The 24,873-nt window shown below is 41.1% G+C and overlaps 1 pseudogene across 1 annotated transcript; it reads right to left on the reverse strand.

Annotated features, from left to right (window-relative positions):
- Positions 1-22,799: 22,799 nt before the first annotated feature.
- On the reverse strand, positions 22,800-24,304 carry LOC147633450 (universal stress protein PHOS32 pseudogene; annotated as a pseudogene). The gene is made up of 2 exons (XR_015267121.1): positions 24,166-24,304; positions 22,800-23,558 (listed from the first exon to the last, which is right to left on the reverse strand). The product of XR_015267121.1 is annotated as a universal stress protein PHOS32 pseudogene (transcript).
- Positions 24,305-24,873: the final 569 nt, after the last annotated feature.

Raw genomic sequence — 24,873 nt, forward strand, 5'->3', positions numbered from 1 at the left:
TCTATTGAAATGGCTAGGCCAATTGTCCCAATTGTGACTAATAAGCACCCAAAACCTTTGTTGAATTAATTATTTTTGCTGCCTCACACGTGTCGTTTCTTGAAGTCTTGCTTTTTCGAATTTCATTTTCATGTTTTTTTGGACGTGTTGTCTCTCCTTTTTCAACTTCTCCTGGATCCTTCTTCTTCTTCTTCTTCTTCTTTTTTTTTTTTTTTTGGCACGAGCGATCTTATGTATCTTCCTTCCGTGTCGCCTTTGGGTCTATGCTCGTGAATGATGTGTAGGTGCCGTTCGTTTGTAGCTGTCGATCGCCTCTTTTGGTCATGTGTTTGGCCATATCAATGCCATCTTCGTTTGGCTTCTTCAACCTTCATTTCCTTGCTAGGTTGTACGTGCATGTCATCGTCTCTCTCCCATACTCATCATGTTCCATGTTCTAGAACAGCTTACATGTCCTTGTATGATTCGTATTTCCTGTTGTTCTAGACACTTTGCTTTACCTTTCCTTTTTTTTGACTTTCTATGGTTCATTTAACGAGCTGTATTGCCTTTGATAGTTTGTATTCTTTTTGTCTTTTCGTTGTCATGCCTCCTAGAAGGAATCCTTTTCATGATATCAGCAACGTCATGAAATTGGACCGTCGCCTATGTTCGTCGTCCTTGCTTTATTTTAGGACATGGTCGTCCATCTTCTTTAGCATTGCTATGCAACGAAGCCGAACCTTCTACATTGACTATGCCTAGGGTTGAATGCTATCCATGTTCTCGAATTGTCACACCTCTGGAAGGCGCCTACACATTTCGTAACCTTCGTCGTGTAGTGAAGGAAAAAGCAGGGTGTATTTTTTTGGTGAGCATTTTTGAGCAAGCGCTTTTTTGGTGTTTAGGCGAGCGGTTTCTCTCTCTACACTTCTCTCTCTCTAATGTCACGTGCATTGCGGCTCATGGTGACAGTAGAAGAGAGGAGTAGATGGATATAAGAGCAATACACACATTGCAACCCATTTACAACTATCATTGCAACTCATTTACAAAGTTACCATATTATGATCTTAAACTTCCATTATAATTCCAATCAAACTTACAAGGCCACATCATTACATGACAAACACCTACGACATGACACTGTCATTGCTACTTCTTCACAAAAACACCATATGAAAGCATTTTGGGCCTCAACTATCATCTTGGCCTTGTCCATTTACCCTAACTGGTGAATGAAGGTGGAAACTTCAACTCTAAGAGGATCCTCCTTTGCCTCTTCAATGATGCCAAAAGCTCTCCATATCCCAATGGTTGTTGCTGCTTTCACCTCTATAGCATATTCTTGTTTGCAAGGTCTATCGCTTGGTATGTTTTGATCTTCTTGTAGAGCTCATGCACTTCAGATGTTGTTGCCTATGCTTCTATAATGGCATCCGATCTAGGTTCCTTTTCTTTGAGGTGCATGAAAGATTGAAGAGCTTTACTTAAGATGGTTGTAAATGTAGTAGTATTAGAGGGATTGCTAGATGAAGCCATGACAAAGGAGTTTACAAAGAGACTATTGCAATATGAAGATATAAGGGGAGGTGGTGTGAGATGTGTTTAGAAGAAGAGTATTGGAACATGGTAATCTCTATTGTATTTATAACTTTCAAAGGAATAAAAAATACTTTTTTGAGCACTAGAATTCTTACTTTAAGCATAAGAATAACTACTTTAAGCACAAATGTTATTATTTTAGTGTCTCGATCAAACACTCTTTCTCTCTTTCACTCACTCTCTCTCTTTCACTCACTCTCTCTCTCTTGTGTTGTTGAGATCTCACACCAATTGCTCCATCTCTCTTAAAAAACAATGCCATGGAAGAAGCAAAAAACAATGCCATTGACATAATATGAGTGAACAACAATAATGTCTAAAACCAATATATTTCTTTCATTACAAGCTAGTGAAATACATCAGTACACGGACGCCGTGGGTGCCATTGAAAGAAGGAAGGTGGTATGGGGTAGGGGAGCTCTACCAAATGGTGCAGGTGCAGGTGGGAATAGCGATCTCACAAGATTAGGCCATGGTGCCAATAATGAGGGAACTGCAAAAGAACCCACGGGGGTTGTATGTGGCATGACATGTCGATATTGGGGCTACATTGGAACACCAGGTCGCCATGATGAGGCACTTGACTGTGCTGGGCTCATGGATACTGGGATGACTGAAGGATATGGTGCCCCTACATCCATCTGCTACTCTCGTCGAGCATACTCACTGACCTCCCCTTGAAAAATTGGTTACCCAAATCATCGTGCACAAAGGCAAGTGGTCGTAGACACGAACTAAGGCACACCTCGTCGCTCTCCACGCTGATGCAATGTCGCTGCAGTGTCCTGCATGTTCTAGCCATGGTCCCAATACCAGCAAAGTAATCTCAAACTGCATCCCCATGATCGGTGAACGTCCCGAGTAACCACCTGCCATAGTACAAGCTCACAATTGGCATATATACAAATGGACAACAATGTTTAAGACAATGACTATATAATGATTTCACTACTCAAATCGTGCTGTAATTACCTTGTGAAAGGCTCACTACGCTCAACAGTATATCGGATGGGATTCCTGTCCGCATCTACTGGTATGGCAAGGTTTGCTCCTTGCGGTTCCGGGTCTAAGAAGATATCGTTGTTGCTGCCATCTCGAAATTGAACAATCTGTTGCCTCCCTGCTTGTCATACTTTGGGCGACTGGACGTACTGTAATTAGGTTGTGTGAAGATAGCGATGACTAAAACAGAGACCTACATGCACACATTAGTAAGTACATTTGGGAGGGAAATCATTGAGCTTCACTTTAATAAAAACTAGAGAATCTTGCACTCACCTCTTCTTGGCCATCTTCTGACATGACATGTAGATATTGCAGGAAGCGCAATAACAAAGTCCTTCGCAATGTGAAGTTCCAAGTTCTTGCCTCTCGCGCAAAGTAATCCTCAGGTGCTCTGCACACGTAGAGTGCACACCATAGTGCCATTGGCTTGTAGGAACTCTGTAGGAAGCACAAAAGCCAACTCCACAAGTACCTCCCTAAAAACATTTCATCGAGGAACCACAACATCGTCCTTGCGAAGACATAGATGTGTAGGAAAATCGGCCCACACCAAGTGTAGGCCTCTAAGGCTATCAAAGGCCTCCATGCTTCCTCACCTCATTAGAGATCCCATGAATCGCTGCAATATTGCAAGATTCTTGGAACAACAAAGCATGTAAGGCGACTGAAAACACTATAATGAAGATGAATGGAGAGAGTCACTAGCATACCTGAGAGATCGTACCCGTGTTTTCGCTTTCCCAAAAGCGCGAGACAGAGGTGATCAATGTTGGAGATCGAAACTAAGTGTAGGGGGTCCACCACATCCACAACAGGATGGTAGTATTTATTTAGACAACACCAAATACATGTTATTACTTATTTAGACAACACCAAATACATGTTATTACTGTTGATGAACAAATCAACACCAAATACATGTTATTACTGTTGATGAACAAATGAACTAATGAATGTTCAAACATGTTAAGTTCACTTACTAGATCCCAAGAGGTCCGTCTCGTCTTCTTTTAAACTCTCTAACCCCTGCCCTTTGCTCTCACCATGTGAAGGGGGCACCTACTCTTGGCCCCATGTGTGGGACTGCTGTTCATCGTCGTCATGCTCATCATCCTTGGAATGGCTATCCTCAGATTCCTCATCAATCTCATCCCCTTCCCACTGTGGCCGGGATCTTTTTTGGGACGGTGGAGGCTCCTCATTTGTGGATTTCTTACCCTTTTTCTTCTCGGGGGCCGATTGGTGCTCGGTGGTAGGCTTCTTGCCCTTTCTTGGTATTGCATTCAACCAACATTAGAGCTTTACATTCCCAAAAAACAAGCTTCATACTTCATACAAATTAAATATTGTACACAAGGAAACGTACTCTGAAACTACTCTGCCTCCTCTGGAGGAAACCCCCCCTCTAGGTAGTTTAACCACTATGGACAAAGTATCCATGTTTCCTTGCCCCAAAGCTTGTTGATCCACTCTTCGGGGTACAATCCTGTCTCCTCTGTCTCAGACAACACCCATGCGTTTGAAGGGTGCTCCGGGAATGTATTCCCGATCACATACACTACTTCTCCACCACCTAATACAGAAACATTAAAGAAGTCTAAGAAACCAATATAACCTGAATGACAACTTCTCCACCATGTAAAGAAAAAAAAAGATTTGTGCTACTTCATACCTGTACAAGAGGCATCGTGCACTGCACGGAAGGTGTGTTTTGCTGGTCATCAGGATCCAAGGTGGCACACATTTGTCCTTTCCACCTTACGAATGCCTTCTCAAAATGAGACTTCCTATAAGTCAAGGCATCCATGATACCTACTTTAGAGTCCATTGTGGCTCTATCGTACATGATGTCTACTACACGTGAGCCCGCCTCCAACATCGCGTACAATTGTAGCATGTACTCGGTCAATTGGAACCAGTACACATGACAATGGATCCACAAGAAGAATGCTCTATCGGATGGCAGAATCTGTGCATCTCTCATAGCGAACTCGCCACCAGCCAATATGTCAAGGAGCCTACATTTCCTCTACATTGTGAACAAGTATTATGTTTCTACTTACTTGAAAAAAAGAATGTAATGTGTCAAGAGAGTTAGAGATCTTACTCCCCATTTGAAATATGTGCTCGAGCAATCTCTGCTAGTTTTGGAGTAGTGAATTTTCTAGCCTTTTCACCCCAGCCTTGGTATGAGATCACTTTAAAAAAAAACTATTTTCCATAGTCGGGATTGGCAATTTGCAATAGCTCATGTTCCCTCTTGGTGAAAAGTGCCTCGTCTCCTTGAGGACATCCTTGTAGTTCTTATTGAACATCTCTACATTTATCATGTATTCTCTACTCCCTTGCTCAGGCAAACCACTGATCTTGGCTTGGTACGTGGCATCGAACACTGACTGCAATGTGTTTATATTTAAGAAACATATCTGGAAATTAAAACATGCTTTGAGAAAGAGGCATGCACACACCTTGAAAACTAATTGTGACAGGAGTGCCATGGGAAGCTTCAGCCACTTGGATCTGTTAGGTCCCCAATGAGTAAGCACTTTTTGGGCCATGCACGATTCAACGTCATTGAACTTTGACAACAATGATTGTGGATCGGCAAGATGCACATGCTGCATCATAAATATATCATGTGCTGTTGTGTTCGACACATGGATGGTAGTGAGACCTTGAAAATTTTGCATGTATTTTAAACAAGGTAAATGATGACATATACAATGTTTATTCATTTCATACACAAAAAAACAATGTACAATCTACTTACTTGTTGATCATGCGCAGCACCAACAAGAACTCCACCTCCTCCTCAAGGAATCGGACCACTCTACAATTCACCTTGGCAATCCTCTCTTTTTCGACACTCATTCTTGCCAAGCTTTGAGTCGATGGTTGCCATCCCAAACAACAAACATCTTCCGAACCATGTATTGCCATCCTTCAGTCTCCTCTCGTATCGTGTTAAACTCACCTAACAATAATAGGTCATGACCGACTACACTTCGATGGTCGAATGGAATGGGTGCTTTGCAAGGGAATCCCTTATAGACCTCATTGTAGAGGGTTCAATTGTACAATGTCTATCTCCCCCCCTCCCTCCCTCCTCCCCCTCTTGCTATGGGTTGTGCATTTTCAAGCAGGTCCGGTATTGTAGAATGTCGTCATGTATTGATGAATGGTATTCACGTTGCGAGAATTCATGGGTTTGAAATCCTACAAGAGGAGAGAAGAGAGAGGGTGAAGGTGCTCCAATACATACTCGCTCTTTCCCAAACAAGTTCAAAAGATTCCTTTATTATTGTGGTGTAGAAAACCAAGGAAAGATGCCTTTATTATTTACATTAAAAAAGATAAATATTATTTTTTATTTTGTTTGTTGAAAAAGAAGAGTGCACCTCTCCCACTGCTATAAATATATAGGCAAGCTCTAAAGCATTTTGTTATACACCATTGCCACCAAGCCTTGTTAGTAGAGTATACCACCCTAAACCCTCCTTTGTTTTGTTTGTGATGGCCTCATCAAATGTTAGCATTGAAGTTGTTGCTGATATGGTGAGCCTATGGTTTTATTGATAAATCGTTTGAGCGTGTCTTGCTAGAGGAAGTGCAGAAGGGTACGAACATCGTTCGCTTACTTTGTTCCTACACCCCGGAGAACAAGTGAGGCCCATAGTGATAGTTTTCACATTTTTGTATTTGGAAGTTGTCATGAAATGATCTTGGTTTTATTTTAGTTTGAACCAATAACCTCAATGTAGAGGATGTGATATTGACATGTTTTTCTATTTTCACTCCCTTTGGCTCACTATCGCCCTCTCCCTCTTAAATAATTATGTCATGTTGCTCTCTCCAACTTGCTTCGTCCCCCTCTCTCTTCATGGAAGGGGGGAGTATCTTTTTGGAATCCACTCGCCTGTGATTCCCAAAAAGCGCTTGCTCGAAAATGCTCGCCAGAAAAACCCCCCCAAAAAAGCACGCTCCTCTGGTATGCATCCATGATTCATGTTCAACAAAAAGGTTTGTCTATAAAGCCTCTCATGGCTTGTTGCAAAATTATTGCATGCATGTAATCTCCTAGAAGAACCACGTCTTTCTTGCATGAATATCATACAATTATACCTACGGCTATGCATTGTACAATAGCCTTTATCGTATAATTATACCCTTCTAGGAAACTTATGCTCCAATAAGCAAAAGAAGAGTTCAATAAAAACGAATAAAAGTTAAAAGGTTTGGAATGCATCCATGATTCATGTTGAATCATGGATGCATGTTGAATCAAAATGTTTTGATTCATGTTGAATCAAAATATTACGAGGGTCACCTTTGGGATGCTTATTTCTTGCACTTATATGCATCCAATGATTCGTGCTCAATGAAAACGTTAAAAGATTCATGTTCTTGTATGTTATTTGTTTTCATGTTTAAATTTTTTTTTGGGATGCTTATTTCTAGCACTAATTTTATCACTTGTTTGTTTCCTTAAGGGTCCTCAGAGGCTGCCTTCAAAGGTAAAAAGCCTACGTCAGATCCATGTTCACAGCAAAACAAGAAGCACATAGAGTCAGAGCCATATGTGTCGACGTTAAGCGGCTCTCTCTCTCTCTCTCTCTCTCACACACACACACACACACACACACATGTATGCACGCATACACACACACACACACACACACACACACACACGTGCACACACTCAAACACACTCACATATGCATGAATGCAAACACACACTCTCCCCCCCCATATACACTCTCTCATACATAGAAATTCTCTCTCTCTCTCTCTCTCTCTCTCTCTCTCTCTCCCTCTTACACATATGCACTCTCTCTCTTCTCACACCCATCTCTCTCTCTCTCCCCCTCTCTCTCTCTCTCTCACACACACACACAGACACACAATCCCCCTCCACATGCACCTATGTGACTGGGTATATGTGTACATATGTGTGCGAATGTGTTTATATATAACAGTATTAATATAATAGTATTATATATTTACTATATGTATATTGGTTTATATATCATTATTATATTATATATGTACTATATGTATATTGATTTATATATCATTATTATATTATATTATTATGTATATTTATATATTACATTATTATTTTTATATATATTTATATTAAATAATCATATTTATAATATATATATATCTCTCTCTTTAATTTTCTTATTTATAGTTACATATTATCTTATATTATATTAGTATAGATTTACTATCTTTACTTATTTATTATATATCTTTATACTTTTGTATTATATTAATTATTTAAGTTTTCTTCTCTCAACATACCCCTATATTCTCTCTCTCCCTCCCTCTCTCTCTCTCTCTCTCTCTCTCTCTCTCTCCAATATGTGGCCTCTACTTCCCCCTCTCTCTCTTTCCCCTTCTCCAATATGTGGCCTCTACTCTCCCTCCCCCCCTCCCCTCCGCCCCCCAAACCCCCTAGCCCCTCTCTCTCTCTCTCTCTCTCTCTCTCTCTCTCTCTCTTCCCCAACACGTGGCTTCTCCCCTCCCCCATCACACCCCCTTCTCTCTTCCCCCTACCCCATCACTTGGCCCTCTTCCAACTACCACGCGTCCCCTCCCCTCCCAAAATATGCATAATACATAGTATAGTATAGTATAGTGTGTGTGTGTGTGTGTGTGTGTACATATTCATATACACGTGTATAGGGGTGTGTGTGTGTGTGTGTGTAAATGTAAATAAAAAAACACACACACACACATGTATACACACACATACATGTATATATTTATAAATGTAAATAAAAATACACACACACACACAGGTAAATAAAAATACACACACATACATATATATATTTACTTTATATTTTATTAAAATTTACTTTTATTCTCTCTCTCTCTCTCTCTCTCTCTCTCTCTCTCTCTCTCTCTCTCTCTCCCCCCCGCCCCAAGGCCTCTCTCTCTCTCTCTCTCTCTCTTTGTCTTTCTCTCTCTCAACTCTCTCTCTCTCTCTCTCTCTCTCTCTCTCTCTCTCTCTCTCTCTCTATCACACACTTTTTTTCTGAAGCCAATGTCTAATTAATTACTCAAGGTATGGTACAAGCATGTCTATCCACAAGGAAGGACAAGTTAGAAATAGTGGAAAAACACATATATTTACCTAGTAGTGATCTCACCCAAGGCATAAGAGTCATGGAGATATTCATTCAAAGAGTGTCTAAAATAAGTATAGGTATTAACTGATCGATTTGGTAAAGTATCACTCATTTCGATCATGCTAGAGATTCCATAGTTCCCACAATCTTATCCACATAAGAAACTATGAGTAGTCTGATAATTCATTGGAATGTCTGCCAAAAAGCCAAAATTGCTTAGAAAAAGAGTGCAGACGAAAACGAGCCTTCAAATATCTAGCAAGCTTATTAAGAAGAGCATGAGAATATGGATAGTGCCAAAAGAAAATGAGGCGCTGTTTCTCATGCATGATAGTACCTATAACACAGTGTGGTGAGGCAATATGTCTCTTGGCTAGTAGTATACCCACAGGAAACACCCCAACCTCGTATCTACATAGGAAAACTCTATGTTTCAAAGGGGGTTTTGTTTTTCGAAAGGCAATGGCTTAGATATCCTCCAAAGCTTATTAGCATGCTTAGTAATCCAGGGGGGGAATAATCAGCTCTAGCTATATATTTTCTAGTAAGGCAATGGCTTAGATATCCGCCAAAGTTGATTAGGCTCAGTAATCCATGGGGGAGGAATAATCAGCTTATATGATCTAGCTATAGTCAACTGATCAAATGAGATAGGCTTATAACCAGGCATCTATCTATCTAATTTCCAATCCATTAGCCTATTTTGTGCATTAAGCAATAGAATAGGTTGTATAGACTGCATTATTTGCATAATCTCTTGCCATGTTAAGTCTATGATCATGCCCAAATCATATTGATGATTTCCTTAAGGAAAGCTAAGAACATGTCCATTCACATCTATATCTTTGTTGGGTAGAAAATAAGGCTTTTGAGGTTCCAGTAATGCTAGTGGTTCCTTAGAGACTCTGCTCCCGTGTCTACTTTCCAAAGCCAGAGAGTTTCTAGTGTCAGCATGCTTACCAGACCAATGTAAGTTTGAGAGGTTATGTTTCCACTCCTGAATAAGCCTAGTGGAATATGGATAGCCAGGTATTTTACCATCAAAACATTCAAGAACAATGTCCCAGTGTGTAGGGATCCAATTGCCAAATGCTAAGGTTTGCATATGTGCACATAAGGTGGCTAGCATAATTGCCCATTGCTATTTTTATTGCAAAAAATTAGTAATCATAGTGGCTTTTCTGACCAACACATGATATGTTGAGAATATTCAAACCACCATGCATCTTAGGCGTACAAACAAGTTCATATTTCAATAGCATGAGCGTCTTTTTATCAGCTATGGTTCTCCATAGACATTCCAAAGCTGTTGACATGAAACTATCAATATCTTTTTTAGTCCAAAAAACTAAAAGAGGCAAGTAGAGTTGAACATAAGAATGGATTAAACAATCCGGAGTTGAACATGCAGAGGGCCATGTGGAAAGCTTCTAATAATCGAATTTGTGATTCAATTTCTGTAAAACCTAGCATGTCTTATCCTTAAGGGAAACCAACCAGCCTATGGGATAGCCTAGATGTCTAATAATCTGATCTGGCGCAATAAGATTTGTCCTGGCCATAATATCTCATGTCAAGTGTATGCATTTTGTGGAAGCAATTTAGATTTGTAAAGCTAACATGTAATCCTGCAACCAAGCTAAAAAGAGACATGCATTTACATGCATGTGATCTTTGGAAACAAGTTTTGATGCATGATAAGGGCTATACCTTCCATCATAATGCTATTATTGATTATTGGGCATGTTTAGATTGTTGGGATCTTTTGAATGTAGTGCAATATGATGTATTCACTTCTAAAATGTGGCTAGATCACTCACTCTGTCGCTTTCAGATCATTTACCACTATGGTTGTTGGTATTGTATTTTGGAATGAACACATGTGATTATTCCTTGAGGAATCCAAGATTGTTGATTTTCACAATAGCTATCTCATGCATATATCATTTGCGGAAAGAGTGAGAGATGTTTTGCATCCTCTATGCATATGCATGAGGACTTGGATGTGGCTTGGTATAGCTTTGTAAATCAAAATGCAAGCTATTATATAGGATTATGGCATATGGTATTGGCAAGAAGGAAGACAAAGAGTGTCCACCACCACTGCTAAACACCTTATTCAACATTACACATAGAAATCAACCAACATAGAATTTTGAATGCCCATGAGCAGAACTGTTAACCTATGGTGGCGGACATTGAGACGTATTACTTTTTACGTCATATAATTATTTTACGTATTCTGAGTCATGGGGCGGGCTTGTCGGCACCACATGTAAAGGGTAAGGGGATTGGGTGATTGCCAATGAGAGGCGCACCTCGAATTTCATCAGGATATGGGTTAGGATCGACCGGCCATGTGTGGGCACCCATGTGTGAACGGCCAGGTCACATATAAAAGTCAAATGTAACCTAAAACCTCTCATTCTCTAAGTGTTGAATACAAGGAGTGCTCTTACTTCATCTTCTCCATCTCCTTCTTCAGCGTGTGTGTGTGTGTGCGAGAGAGAGAGAGTGTGTAGCGATCGAGCATTGCGTGGCGGCACGGCGGGCGTGTTTGTGTGTTTGCTGCTGTTCTTCAGTCTTTTTCTGTTCTGTTGTCTTCATTTTCTGCACATTTTAGTTCTGTGTGTTAGCTGTTTGAGCAGCAAGTTAGTAAGTTAGTTAGGGCTATTTCTCTCTAGAAACATTTTTTAAGCAAAAAAAAAGGAAAAAAAGTTTTTTTTAAAAAAGAAAAAAAAAGTTAAAAAATAATTAAAAAAGTAAAAATAAAAAATAAAAAATTAAATCAACCCAACCCACGTGGAAAGAAATTTTTTATTGAAAAAAAAAATTGAAAAAGAAAAAACCCCCAATTGACCCCGACCCCGACCTCGGTCTTTTGATATATATATATATAGGAGAGTGAGCCTCCATAGCTTTCTCTCAAGTGAAAGCTTCAGGGGAGTGAAGCTCTCTATATAGTCTACCCCCCAAGGAGTGGAGTGGGCATGTGGGACAAAGCCTTCACCTTTTCCCCCACAGGCACAAATAGAGTGTTTTGAGGGCCACAGGAGCTCCGGATAGGCGAACACTGTGCTGTAAAGCACGCTATGATCCCTTGAACGATACGCTCGTCTTGAGCTATCACACGCCTTAGTCCAGTTGTTTTGACCATAAGTAAGGGAGTAAAAACAGGTTGAAAATGAGACAAAAACAAGTAAAAACGGGATGCGAAACACCTGAGAAACCACTTGTGTGGGATACCCACGTCACATGCATCTACGCTCTGGTCGAGTGCTAGAGTCTGAGCAACTAGAAAGCGTTTCAGTTTACGTAGGCTCACACCATCCCTCCACGTTAGCATCTTGGCCTTCAGTTGGAACCCAAGGAAGTGCAACCCAAGATCCACGAATAGCGGCTAGTGACTCGTCCTCTGACTCTGAAGTCATGGAAGGGCATCCTACCCAGAACTCTGAGGAAGCAAGCCAAAACGTGCCAGTTTGGGCTCCACAACCCGGATCTAGCATGTTTAGTCGTCTAATAGAGACTTTTAATAGAGCTACGTGCTCTGAACCTGCGACAAGTGAAGTAAACGAAGGAGGTGGGGAAGTAGCTTCGCCATTCACATCTCATGTAGACCCTGCCCTCCCAAAGAGTGTCCATGTGGATATTCTACCCACTTCATTTAATGAAGGCCCTACTGAGCTACCACCTTCTGACGCTCTTCCTAAAGTAGAGGTCCCTAGAAATCAAACCACAAGAAGTGACATTGCGCCCACTTTGAGAGAACCTTTTGGCACGCCAAGTTTAGATGGGATATTTCTCAATGAAAATTAGGAATATGACCTACACACGGAGACTCTGTCTGACCTATACAACGGGTTACACATACAATGTAGGTTGGTTAGAAGTCATACGATCTACATCTAGTGCCACCAATCTAGATGAACAACAACAAATGATATGTGAAGTTATCCATAGAATTATCCAATTTGAGAGGCAGAATAGGGGAGTGGACCTAGTTTTAACTGGCCCTATGAGATTTTTGGATACGGGCAAGGCTAGACAACCAACCCTCTCGGTGAGTCTCGTAGATCCTTCGTATGTTGTTTAGCCTGGAGTCTCAATGCAGGTTGAGCCCACGAGCAGTAACTTTAGCTTTCCAACTTTGGCTCAACTTTCCATTAAGGAATCCACAATGCCTACTCCAATGATGAGCATGACGAAAAGTGCACCCGTTACCACTGTAGTTAGTACAACACCGCTACCTAGTGGTACAGTACCTACAACAATGTGTACCAGTGCATATCGACCATATATACCTATCGCTACTCATGCTCATGTAGCTCCTACGCCTCCTGTTATGCCAATGGCGTATGCTCCACGAATGCCTTATCGGAACCCTTATCCAAGAGGAGCTATGCATAGTCACATATCATATCCTATGTCAGCTGCATACATACCAAGACTAATGCCAACTCCTATCAACTAGGCCATCCCCAGAAGTGCCTCCACCAGCTATGCCTACTCACTTAGGTGATCTAGCAGCGTTTGCTCAAATGATCGGACGATCTATTGCGAAAAACATGCATGGCATACCTGAGAGAGAGCCTAGAAGCAAGGCGGTACAAGTTGCCAAGCTCACTCACAACTTCAGTGGTGGTAACGAAGATGTTAGGAAGCACATTGAAGTTTTTGAACACGTGTGTGATTCCTTGGAAGAGCACAATGAGCTACATAAGTGTAAAGCCTTAGGCTTAACCTTGAGTGGAAAAGCCAGAGATTGGTATCGAACTTTAAGGGTTGAAGAGCGTACTCACTATCCCACTCTCAAGAGATTGTTCTGGAAAGAATACATACGTGAGGGTATGCTTTGGGGTGTAGCATCTCAACTCCAATGGGAAGACCTCACCTAGAAGTCACAAACATAGTGGTTAAGATGGCAAACGGAACTATAGCTAAACCTATTGGAATGCTAAGGGACCTTAAGATCAAGGTTCTGGGATACAAGGTAAGGCATACCTTCATTGTAATGGATCTCTCTAAGCATCCTATGTCATATCAAATGATCTTAGGACGTCTTTTTATGAGGGAAGTACAAATGGTGCATGATTGGTTGAAAAACCATGTCTACTTACAATTCCGAGACTCTGTCATTCGAGTTGATCTTGAGAATGGTCGCGCACATCCTTTAGGAAGCAAGGTTATCATTGATACTCAATCGGATACCACTATTCACTCAGCCCCATTAAAGTATTGCTATACATGCAAAAAAGAGACCGATGATGGGGAAGATTCTCCTTATATGGATGTCCTACCGGGCATGACTGAGTCAGATAACGTAGATTGGGTACACCTAGCGGCAACCATAGATACATGGGAAAATAGAGAGGCACAAGTTGGGTAACACATGAGGGGCAAGATATGCCACCATTAGTGCCAGTAAACATGATAGGTGTTATGCACTTGACTTCTGATGGCAAGAAAGTGGCAAACTCCCTTGACACTGAAAGTAGCGAAGACTCTAACCAATAAGACTCCGAGTCTAAATCTCAAGAAGAAACTAACTCTGAGCCTGATAGGGGTATGAATTGAATATTCACCCAAGTGTGGAAGCCACATGCTCAAGGCCTAGGACCGTAACCTCTTACAGTTCATCCGAGGAGTGAGGGGGGCACAAGTGAAGATCGATCAAGTGAGTCTGAATCTGATAAACAAAAATCAGAAACTAGGTAAGAAGAAGACGAGACATAAGCGACAACACTATCGAGCTAATGTACGAGCTAGAATAAACAAAGAGAGATCCACTGCAGAATGGCTTAGTTATGTAGGAGCATATGACGCTCATCGGAAGTTAGTGGATAATTGGGGAGAATACCTCCAAGGTGTCATGTTGTGTAGTCTGCAACCTCATGACATCGCCCAATTAGAAATCGAAGAGAAGCCGAAACTAAGTCATACTGCGAGAAGGCGTCAAAACTGAGAGTTAGCTCGGCAACAAAAGGAAGCGAAAATTAAAGAAAAAAGCATGGCACAATAAGAACCGGTAGACTTACACCCCGCACCCGAGCATTTCAAATCTTTTACCACAGGGAAACGTAAAGTCGTTTACACAAAAGCCCAAGGAACGCCTACCAATGGGAGTAGCAGTGTCTACAATGGCCCGACGGTAGTTAAGGAGATAGAACTAGCAGATCCAGATGAGGAGTCTAAACCTATTTTTATTGCTCAAAACCTCACCAAGATGGAAGAAGCTACACTTAAGATGCTTCTTAAAGAATTCAAGGACATATTTGCTTGGACATACCATGATATAAAGGGTGTTCCAACCAATGTTGTGCAACACACAATTCCAATGATTAGCACTGTGCTAAACCAGTCCAGCAATGTCCCTACCCAATGAATCCTAAGTATGCAAAGATTGTACAAGAGGAAATTGAAAAGCTTATAAAATGCGGATTCATATACCCTATTGAGCACTCAGAATGGGTTTCTCCGATAGTCATTGTACCAAAGAAAAATCGGAAACTCAAAGTGTGCGTTGATCTCAAAAAGGTTAATGCAGCCACCAGAAGAGATCATTACCCCTTGCCATATTCGGAACATGTGCTTGAAAGAGTTGCAGGCAAAGAGGCTTATAACTTTTTAGACGGGTACTCTGGTTATAATTAGATCACAATTGCAGTAGAGGACCAAGCTAAAACAGCTTTTATAACGGAGTTTGGAGTGTTTGCCTTTCGCATCATGGCCTTTGGCTTAACCAATGCACCTGCAACATTCCAACAATTGATAAACACAGCCTTTAAGAAATATCTAAGGGACTTTTGTGAAGCCTTCTTAGATTATCTTTGTGTTCATTCCTCTTGGGGCGAGCACTTGATGTGTTTATGAAAAGTATTTGAAAGGTGTAGATTATATCGCATCTCATTGAATCCTTTCAAATGCCAATTCTGGGTTAAACACGGAGTTATTCTAGGGCATATAGTGTCCAAAAATGGGATTTCCACCGACGACAGTAAAATCAAGGTCATTCTGGAATTGCCCCCACCCACCAACTATAAGGGAGTCCAGCGCTTTATGGGCCATGTTGGTTATTATCGAAAAACCATCTTAATGCGTAAACAACCTGGCCGTGTGTGTTGACCTCTAAGACATAGCTTCTACCCCTTTGTCGAAAAGATGTAAGAACGCATGATAATTTGGGAGCAAAAATCCAGAGATAAATAAAAAATAAATAGAAAGGCCTACAAAAAATGGCAATGTATGTCTGTTATGTGCTTTCATGTCGGCCTATCGCCCTATTGACACTTGGTAGGCGAGGAGTATTCCACTCCACACTGATGCCTTGGGTTGGTAGGGGGTAGCCTTGCCTAAGGTGAGCTAGTAGATTCCTGGAGGCGGCCTTGTGGTAAACATGGCATCAGGGTCGATACTAGTTTTGCTTTAGGGAGGTCGTCATTGTTTGTAAAAAATGTCATTAACCTATGGCGGACATTGAGACGTATTACTTTTTATGTCATATAATTATTTTATGGGCCGGGCTTGTTGGCACCACATGTAAAGGGTAAGGGGATTGGGTGATCGCCGATGAGAGGCGCACCTCGAATTTTTTCACGATAAGGGCTGGGCACCCATGTGTGAACGGCCAAGTCACATATAAAAGTCAAATGTAACCTAAAACCTCTCATTCTCTAAGTGTTGAATACAAGGAGCGCTCTTGCTTCATCTTCTCCATCTCCTTCTTCAGCGTGTGTGTGTGTGTGCGAGAGAGAGAGTGTGTGTAGCGATCGAGCATTGCGTGGCGGCACAACGGCGGCGGCGAGGCGGTAGAGCGACGGCGGTGGCTCGTTCTTCATCGTGGCGCGAGAATCCTTCACGACGACGACGGTCTGAGCGGTGAGTGACACACCATTTCTCCCCGTTTTGAGCTTGCTGGTTTCCTAGTTGTGTGCTTGCAGCCATTCGTGCCTCGCACACGGTGCTTGGGAAGTCCCTAGCTCCGACAAGTGCGGCAAAAGCGCACACAAGAACATTTTGTAGTATGCGCAACAAACCTTGAAAACCAATGACCAAAGAAAGCTTCAAAAATGGCAAGTAAAGGCTTGACAAAAACCATTGCTTGATAAAGGTTGTTCCTAAAAAAGGGCTACATGCCTCTCATCAAAGGCAATCTATAGTGCGTGTAAAGCAATAGAATGGTGAATGGATCACAAACAAGCTGCAACTTGAGGAGGTATGTTTACAACATTTCATTGACATGTTTGTGTCTCCACCTGCTACTACTACACAAGTTTGTGTGGCCTATCAAACTCTGTTGTTGTGGACGTTGTGGCAAGTATAATGACACAACAAGAGGCTGATGACTTTGAAACACCATTAACTAAAGATGAGCTTGATGATGCATTGAAAGCATTAGGCAGATGGAAATCTTTAGGATGGGATGATCTTACTATAGAATTTTTTCATGCATTCTGGGATCTTATGAAAGGCACCATCCTCTCCATGATAAATCATTATTAGGACATAGAGATTCTCCCGACTTCTTGGAAGGAAGGACTTGTCAAGCTTGTGCCTAAAAAACAATTATGCGAAATGATTTGTGATTGGCACCCTATCACTTTAATGCTTGTGATATACAAACTTATCAGAAAAATGCTAGTCACTTAAGTCAAATGCATATTACATAAAGGATTGCATCTTGCAAAATATGGTTTTGTACCACGAAGGCATATCAATGATAACATTGCAAATGCATATATTGGCATTGAATATACCAAATACACAAAATAGGCCGTCATTATCATGTAGGTAGATATTGATAAAGCCTTTGATATACGCTAGGATTGCATATTACATAAAGGATTGCATCTTGCACAATATGGTTTTGTACCATGAAGGCATATCAATGATAACATCGCAAATGCATATATTGGCATTGAATATACCAAATACACAAAATAGGCCGTCATTATCATGTAGGTAGATATTGATAAAGCCTTTGATATACGCTAGGAACATTGGGACTATATTGCACAAGTGATGAGTAAAATGGGCCTTAGACCAAGGATGCAAAATGTTACTAGTTATATATTGAAGGCTCGACAAAATGCATATTAGGAGGAGGTCTCTCTACTCCCTTGAAACTAGGAAAATCAGTATGTTAGGGCTGCCCACTTAGTTCAATGTTATATGCAATTGCTACCCATTCGATGCTCTTATATATGGACAAGCTGGTTGTAGAAGGCAATCTCCATGGCCTAGCAATGTGTGGTGGTTCACAGTTTCTCACTCTCTCTATCACACACACACACATACACACCCACACATGCACCAATGTAAACACATACTCTCTCCCCACACATACACTCTCTTACACATAGAAATTCTTTGTCTCTCTCTTTCACACGTACACACCCACACATGCACTAATGCAAACACATACTCTCTCCCCACATATACACTATCTCATGCATATAAATTCTCTCTCTCTCTCTCTCTCTCTCTCTCACACACACACACACACACACTCCCTCTCTGTTCTCATGCACAATCTTCCGCACATAGAAAATCTCTCTCTCTCTCTCTCTCTCTCTCTCTCTCTCTCTCTCACACACACACACACACACACACACGCACGCACGCACGCACGCACGCACACGCACATGTGCATGTGTACACGCTCACACATACACATCGCATGCATATATACGTACAGGCACACACGCACGCGTGCATACACACACACACACACACACGATGAGTGGACAGACACCATTAAGTTGTAACTTTGGTTTACAACATAGTAATTCAACATTGTTCTCCTTATCTCTTGCTATAAGTACTTTGTCTTGTGATCAAGTTCATGTCATGCAACCTGTAATGGCATGCGTGAGTTGCCCATAGCGGTGGAACTCAACTGGATATGGAGTCCACACGCCGGGGGGCATATGGTGAGTGTGTCCAAGGTTCAGGGGTGAGGCACTCGGGTTGGTGGAGGACCGTGGGCCACCGGACATGGAGTCCACATGTCGGAGTGCATGTGGTGAGTGTGTCTGGGGTTTAGAGGTGAGGTGCTCGGGTTGGAGGACGTGGGTGCCCGGGCTAGTGTGGGTAGGCAGGCCACTATATAAGCCGGCGATGTGAATACTTATCTACATTCCTCTACGGTTGGTGGGTTGTGATTAGAGCTCCTTGACGTCTTGTGCTATGGCAACGATTATGGCGATGTAACATTGGTATTAGAGCTGGCATAGTTCTCTCTCTTGCTATTTACTATTGTTGCGAAGTTCATGTCCTTGTAGAGCATACCAGTTGTTGCAAGGTACTGGGAAATGAGTGGAACATTACCAGTATGTGATGGGGTTACTACCTTGGTTAAAGTGAGAGGTACTTTACTCCAAACGAGCATGGTTATTTATTTTCATTGGATCCAACATAGTTTTATAAACCATGACTGTGTTTGTTAGAAAGAATTCTAAGCCGGAGAGCTTAGCGGATTATTCTAACATGTTTGGCGAGTTTAGGACTAAACATGGTGGCTCAAAAGTAAACTCATGTTTGAAGCTAATCTGAAGAGATTAGAGGTAAACCACCACACTAGATTTGACATTAATCTAGAATGATTACACAAATCTTGATCTTGATGCTAGTACAGAATGCATTATCATGATCATTTTTTATACTTTGGCATAGTATTGTTGTATGCGCGCGGGCACTTTCCAACAATCATTGCCTTCCTCATGAGAAAGGTGTGCTAATCTGGAGTGATTAGTCGAGGCTTCTATGAGAAGAAGAGTGAGCGTTGATCCGGAGAGCGATCAGACGAATCTCTTGGGTTGTTATGTATTAGAGACGGAGTGCTCAGGGGTGAACCCTTCGTGCCCGCTTGACCTTGTGTCAAATGGGGGTGATAAATTTATCAAAAGAAAGTGATAGATTCATTTAACCAATATAGGTGTTGAGTCCCACACCGAGCTCAAATTTTATGGAAAGTTACAAACCTCAGATGCTTGTTATTTTAGATAAATCCCTAACCTTGTCAATTTGGTGCTAAACCAAATTGGTAAGAGTGTTCATTGTATAGTTGAGTATGCGTTAAATTGTTTTCATGCTATGCTCATGCATGGTAGATGGCCATGAGGTGGTACCACAAAGTTTTGAGTAACTTCTTTAGGGACTTTACTATTTATATTCACACTGAAAGTTGAAGTCTAAGGCTACTATCATAGCCTAGTAGGACTCATGGGTAGATGCTAACCGCAGAGTTTAGAGATTGACATAGTTGTTGAGTGAATGTCTTTGAATCTACAATAATTGGGTGCTAGAATGCCCCATACTTTGTGATGTAGTGCCAAAGGTTTTGAGTCAATCTAGATGAGCATTTCACAGTAAGTGGCTCGAGAATCTTGTTAAAGACGGCTCTGTAAATATCCCAACTTGAAATATATTTGTGGGTACAAAGTTACTGTTAGAGGAGTACGGAGTTACTCAGCCAAATCAAGGGAAGAATTTGGTGTTTTGATCTTATAACGTTTCATAACTGTTGGCCATCGGCTTCATTATTTTGAATCTCGGTTTGACTATTTACACGGTCATGAAATTGCCTGCCGTGGTGAACATGCACAGCTTGCCATCTTTTCTTAACCTGTCTGATTTGCAGAAGATCCCCAAAGAATTGTTGATTGCATTATCTGCATCTTTGCTTCATCTGCATATTACTATTCATTTGGGTGCATATATTTTGTATGGTAGGTTAATGCATGTGTTTATGCAAGCTTTATTAAATTTTAAATGTGTTATTATTTATAATACATGACACATGAAATTTATGGTTGGTAAATGCATGTAAAGAGCCAATTTGATATGGCAACTCCACTTCACTCATATACTCACCACCATTTGCATGCACGACCCCCCTTCAGTTATATACCTTTGTATACTTCAATGTATGTGATACTTATATCCTTCAATTTTCCCCTTTCACCATATATGGCCACATTAAGATCAATTTGTATTCTTGTGTTTATATTTTCATATATGCTATTAATAATGTGCAAGAGGACCATTATGGCCTGGTATAGCTTTTGAATTCGTGAGTATAACACATATATGCTATTAATAATGTGAAAACTAATAATGTGCAAGAGGACCATTATGGTATAGCTTTTGAATTCATATGAAGGTATAACATATATATGTTATTAATAATGTGCAAGAGGACCATTATGGCTTCGTATAGCTTTTGAATTTATATGAAGGTATAACAGGAGATCTTTTAATTTAGTAGCAAATTTGTAACCAAATTATATTTTTTTAAATAATTCAAAATTATGGAGTGAATTATAAATCTTATCACAGTGTGGACGAGTACAAGCTGATAGTACAAGCATTTATCAGCTTGTTTTGTAAGTGAGCCCCCAGGGAAACACCATTTTTTCAAGGTCTGATTGTACACCCACATGTTGTACTTAAATGAAGAGCAAGCTTTACATGCATTTTGATTTACTTTACAGACTCTTTCAATTTGGGAACAGGAGGGGGAATGTGCTTCTTGCTGAGCATGAATAGCCAAGGTGCGGTTGACGGGATCACAAGGCAACCCTGCGGGCGGGCAACCCTTTTATTTAAATGAAGAGCAAGCTTTACATGCATTTTGATTCACTTTACAGACTCTTTCATGATGTTAAATCCGAGAACAGAAGGGGGAATGAGCTTCTTGCTGAGCATGAATAGCCAAGGTGTGGTTGATGGGATCACAAGGAGAATGGGTGGCAACCCTGCAAGCGGGCAAGTGGTCTTCTTATATACATTGACAAGTGGTGCGAGCTAAATGGAAATAGTGTTTGAGACCAGTGACAGATAAGAGTTAGTATTTCAGGAGTCAACAGTTAACCAAGGCACACCTATCGATAACTCGGATGTAAGGCACACACTGCAAGTGCCAGAAGCCCACAGAGGACTCCAAGAACTATGGGATCAGGAAAAATTATGTCACTGCTGAGACACCTTATCATTGAAATAATTTCATTTTACATGTAAGAATTTGTTTCTTTTTTAGGACTTCTTGGACCACAGGACACTTAATTCGACTTTGCCTGGTTCATGATGAGAAGCAGTTGGTTATGCCAGACATGATAGCTGCCTGATAGAGTGATGCAAAGGTTAAGTTGTGGTCTGTTACATTGTGCAGATCAAGTATTAAGCCCCATGGAATGTAGATGATGGTTGATACTGCTGTGGGAAAATCTTACATAATCACTCAAAACATGGTATATGCTTCAAGGTCCCTGATGCTACAAAGAACAGATTGATATCTAATGACACAGCTGGGCGGTGTTATTGTGTGTGTGTGTGTGTGTGAGAGAGAGAGAGAGAGAGAGAGAGAGAGAGAGAGTATTTCAGGCTTTCTGATCTCTGTCAAGTATTGAGGTCCAACTTTTCCTGCCTGTCTGAAGCATTTCCCTGGGTGGAGGGCCTCCAATGCTTTGTGTCATTGCAGCATATCAAGATATACTTTGCGAGCAACCTGATGCTAACCGTAGGCACCAAGTCCCATGAACACATGGTTGTCATTTGCATGTGCATAACAGTGGGTGGGGGGACAATTACTCTAACGTCATATGGTTATATAGTCTCCCCACCCTCCAAATGGGCAGAAATGCTTCTTCTGCTCTTGATTCCTCTGTAACTGGGGAGGCTTAAGGTAAGCTCTCCATGCAAGAAAGGCACATCTAGACTGCTATATTAGAAAATAAAAAAGCGACCACACAACGAAGGAGCAAGAAAGGGATGCCATAAACGGAAGATGGCCTAGCATGTTCACATACGCGAATATGTTCTTCATGTATGTGCTCTGACCATGTGATCGTTATAGAAGAACAAACCATAACAACGAGATGTTATAATTCTGAATCAGAGATAATACATATACCTAGATGAATCCAGGAACAAATCAGAGATAATACAAGCAGCCAGCAATGTCTGACAGCCAAAAGGGTGGAATCGCTGCTTAATTCTGGAGCATGCATGGCAAAGATATTTTCACAAGAAAGCTTTATCCAAGATGGTAATGCACAAAAAATGTGTAGCTTTGTACAAGAGAAGCAGATAATTACTGTAGTACTAGCCCAAAAAACAACAACCTGTATCGGAATCCTCTCAAAGGGACACTACTGCTTGATGGGTTCATCTGGTTTTTTCTTTAAATAAAGGCAAACAACTTACTCAAAATATCTACATTAGCTTTTGTCAGACATCCATTTGACTCGGTGATTCACATCTTGCTTTCCACACACATTGCCATAGTTTCAGCCTTGAGTGCATCAACCTTTTCATCACCCTGATACCGTACAACCACCACGGGGCATTCGCAGTGATGAGCACAGAAGTCGCTAACACTGCGCAGGCGAGTATTCAAAGACTTTTTTCCACCAGAACCCCGGCTTACCAAGATCATAGCACTCACCTTCAGTCTCTCAGCTTCCAAACATATCCTTTCCTTCATGTCATGATCTTTGACGATGTGGATCATGTAGGGGATTCTAGCATTTATTAAAGGCGATACAAGGTCATCCAACTTGCGGATGTCAAAACCCTCCTCTAGGTTCTGCTGCTGCATGACGTCATCTTTGTCATCACCCATGTCAATGGATTTATCCATGTCTCCCCAGTCTGCTCCATAAAGCACATTTGTGGGCTGCACATGAAGGAGAACCACAGTGTCTTCTGGGTGGAGATAGTTACACACAGCCCATCTCACTGCGAAGGCACTCTTGTTGCTGAGGTCCACGGGAATGGCAACCTTGCGATTCTCGAGCTGGACACCTGGAAGCGGCATCTTACACTAATCTGCAATGCATAGCCAGGAAGACCATGTAAACAATCTACCATTCTCATAACCCTAAACCCTCAACCTTTTCTTACTAAAAGCTCTAAACCCATAAACCAATTCTCATAACCCTAAACCCTCAACCTTTTGTTACTAAAAACTCATAACCCTAAACCCTCAACCTTTCCTTACTAAAAACTTTAAAACCATAAACCAATTTCCAAATCATGATAATGTCTCCCTTTCTACAAACTCCTCAACAACAAACAATACCACTTATCACTAAACCCTAAACCATAAAATAAGCCCTAAACTTCCACCCTAAACCACAATTCTTGAGCATAACCCTGGACCCTAACCCTAAACCATTGAAATATCTTCCTAGTGATAACCCCAAATCACAAACACAGGCGTTTTTTTCCCCCTCAAAAGTGAGAAAATACATTTTTGCAACTAAAATTTATGCCATATGAACCATTTTCGAAAAAAATAAAAGGATAATCTCCCGAGACCTAGTTCCATATTGACAAATAAATTCATGAATTAGATGAGTATACATACTGATAAGTTATTTATTAAAAAAAAAAAAGAGAAAGAAGAGACTTCAAGAAAAAAGCAGGAACTTACCCGAAATGGAAAGAGCAGGAAGAGTTTGAGGCGATGGGGAGATCATTCATGAGTTCCAAAATGGGTCGTTTTATAGGCTATGGCGGGCGCACAGTTGGCGAAAGAAAGCGTGCAGAAGACGATGAATGGAAAACTTCGCCAAGAAAGTAAAGGTAAATCCAGATCCACATGGATAATGTTTTTTAGGGCCTACTCAATATATATATATATATATTCCTACAATTAATTCCTACATTAAATTCGAATCCACGTGGATATATATTGAATTTTAGGGGTTAGCCCCATTGTCAACAATGCCCCTTAGGGGTCACTTACGTCGGGGTGTTCACACGAAGGCACCACCAACCACCCCAATCTCTCGATGCTCTTTGAGAATCCATATGGCATCAGAGTCTCAAGGGAGACTTGGACCCTTGAGCTCACCCCAATTCTTGCCAAATCTAGGGGATCCTATTAGTCGCCTTTCAGAGATTGGAACATTCAAGGAGGTTTCATGAGATGGATTGTGTGGTGGGCCAAACCAATCTATCCTTGCCCCGGCTGACCAATTTGGCCAAAGCTCTTTATTTATTTATTTAAAATGTTTTTTTAAGAGATTTTAATAATTATGAAAAAGAACTATTTTGGATCCTCCCATGTGAGAGCATTTTTACATAGACTGAAGGTTGCCTCATGAACCTATTCTTAATCATGATCTTTTGGCTCCCT

Source organism: Cibotium barometz, chromosome 12 (assembly GCF_041138505.1).
Source record: "Cibotium barometz isolate CiBa-2024 chromosome 12, ASM4113850v1, whole genome shotgun sequence".
Taxonomy (NCBI): Eukaryota; Viridiplantae; Streptophyta; class Polypodiopsida; order Cyatheales; family Cibotiaceae; genus Cibotium; species Cibotium barometz.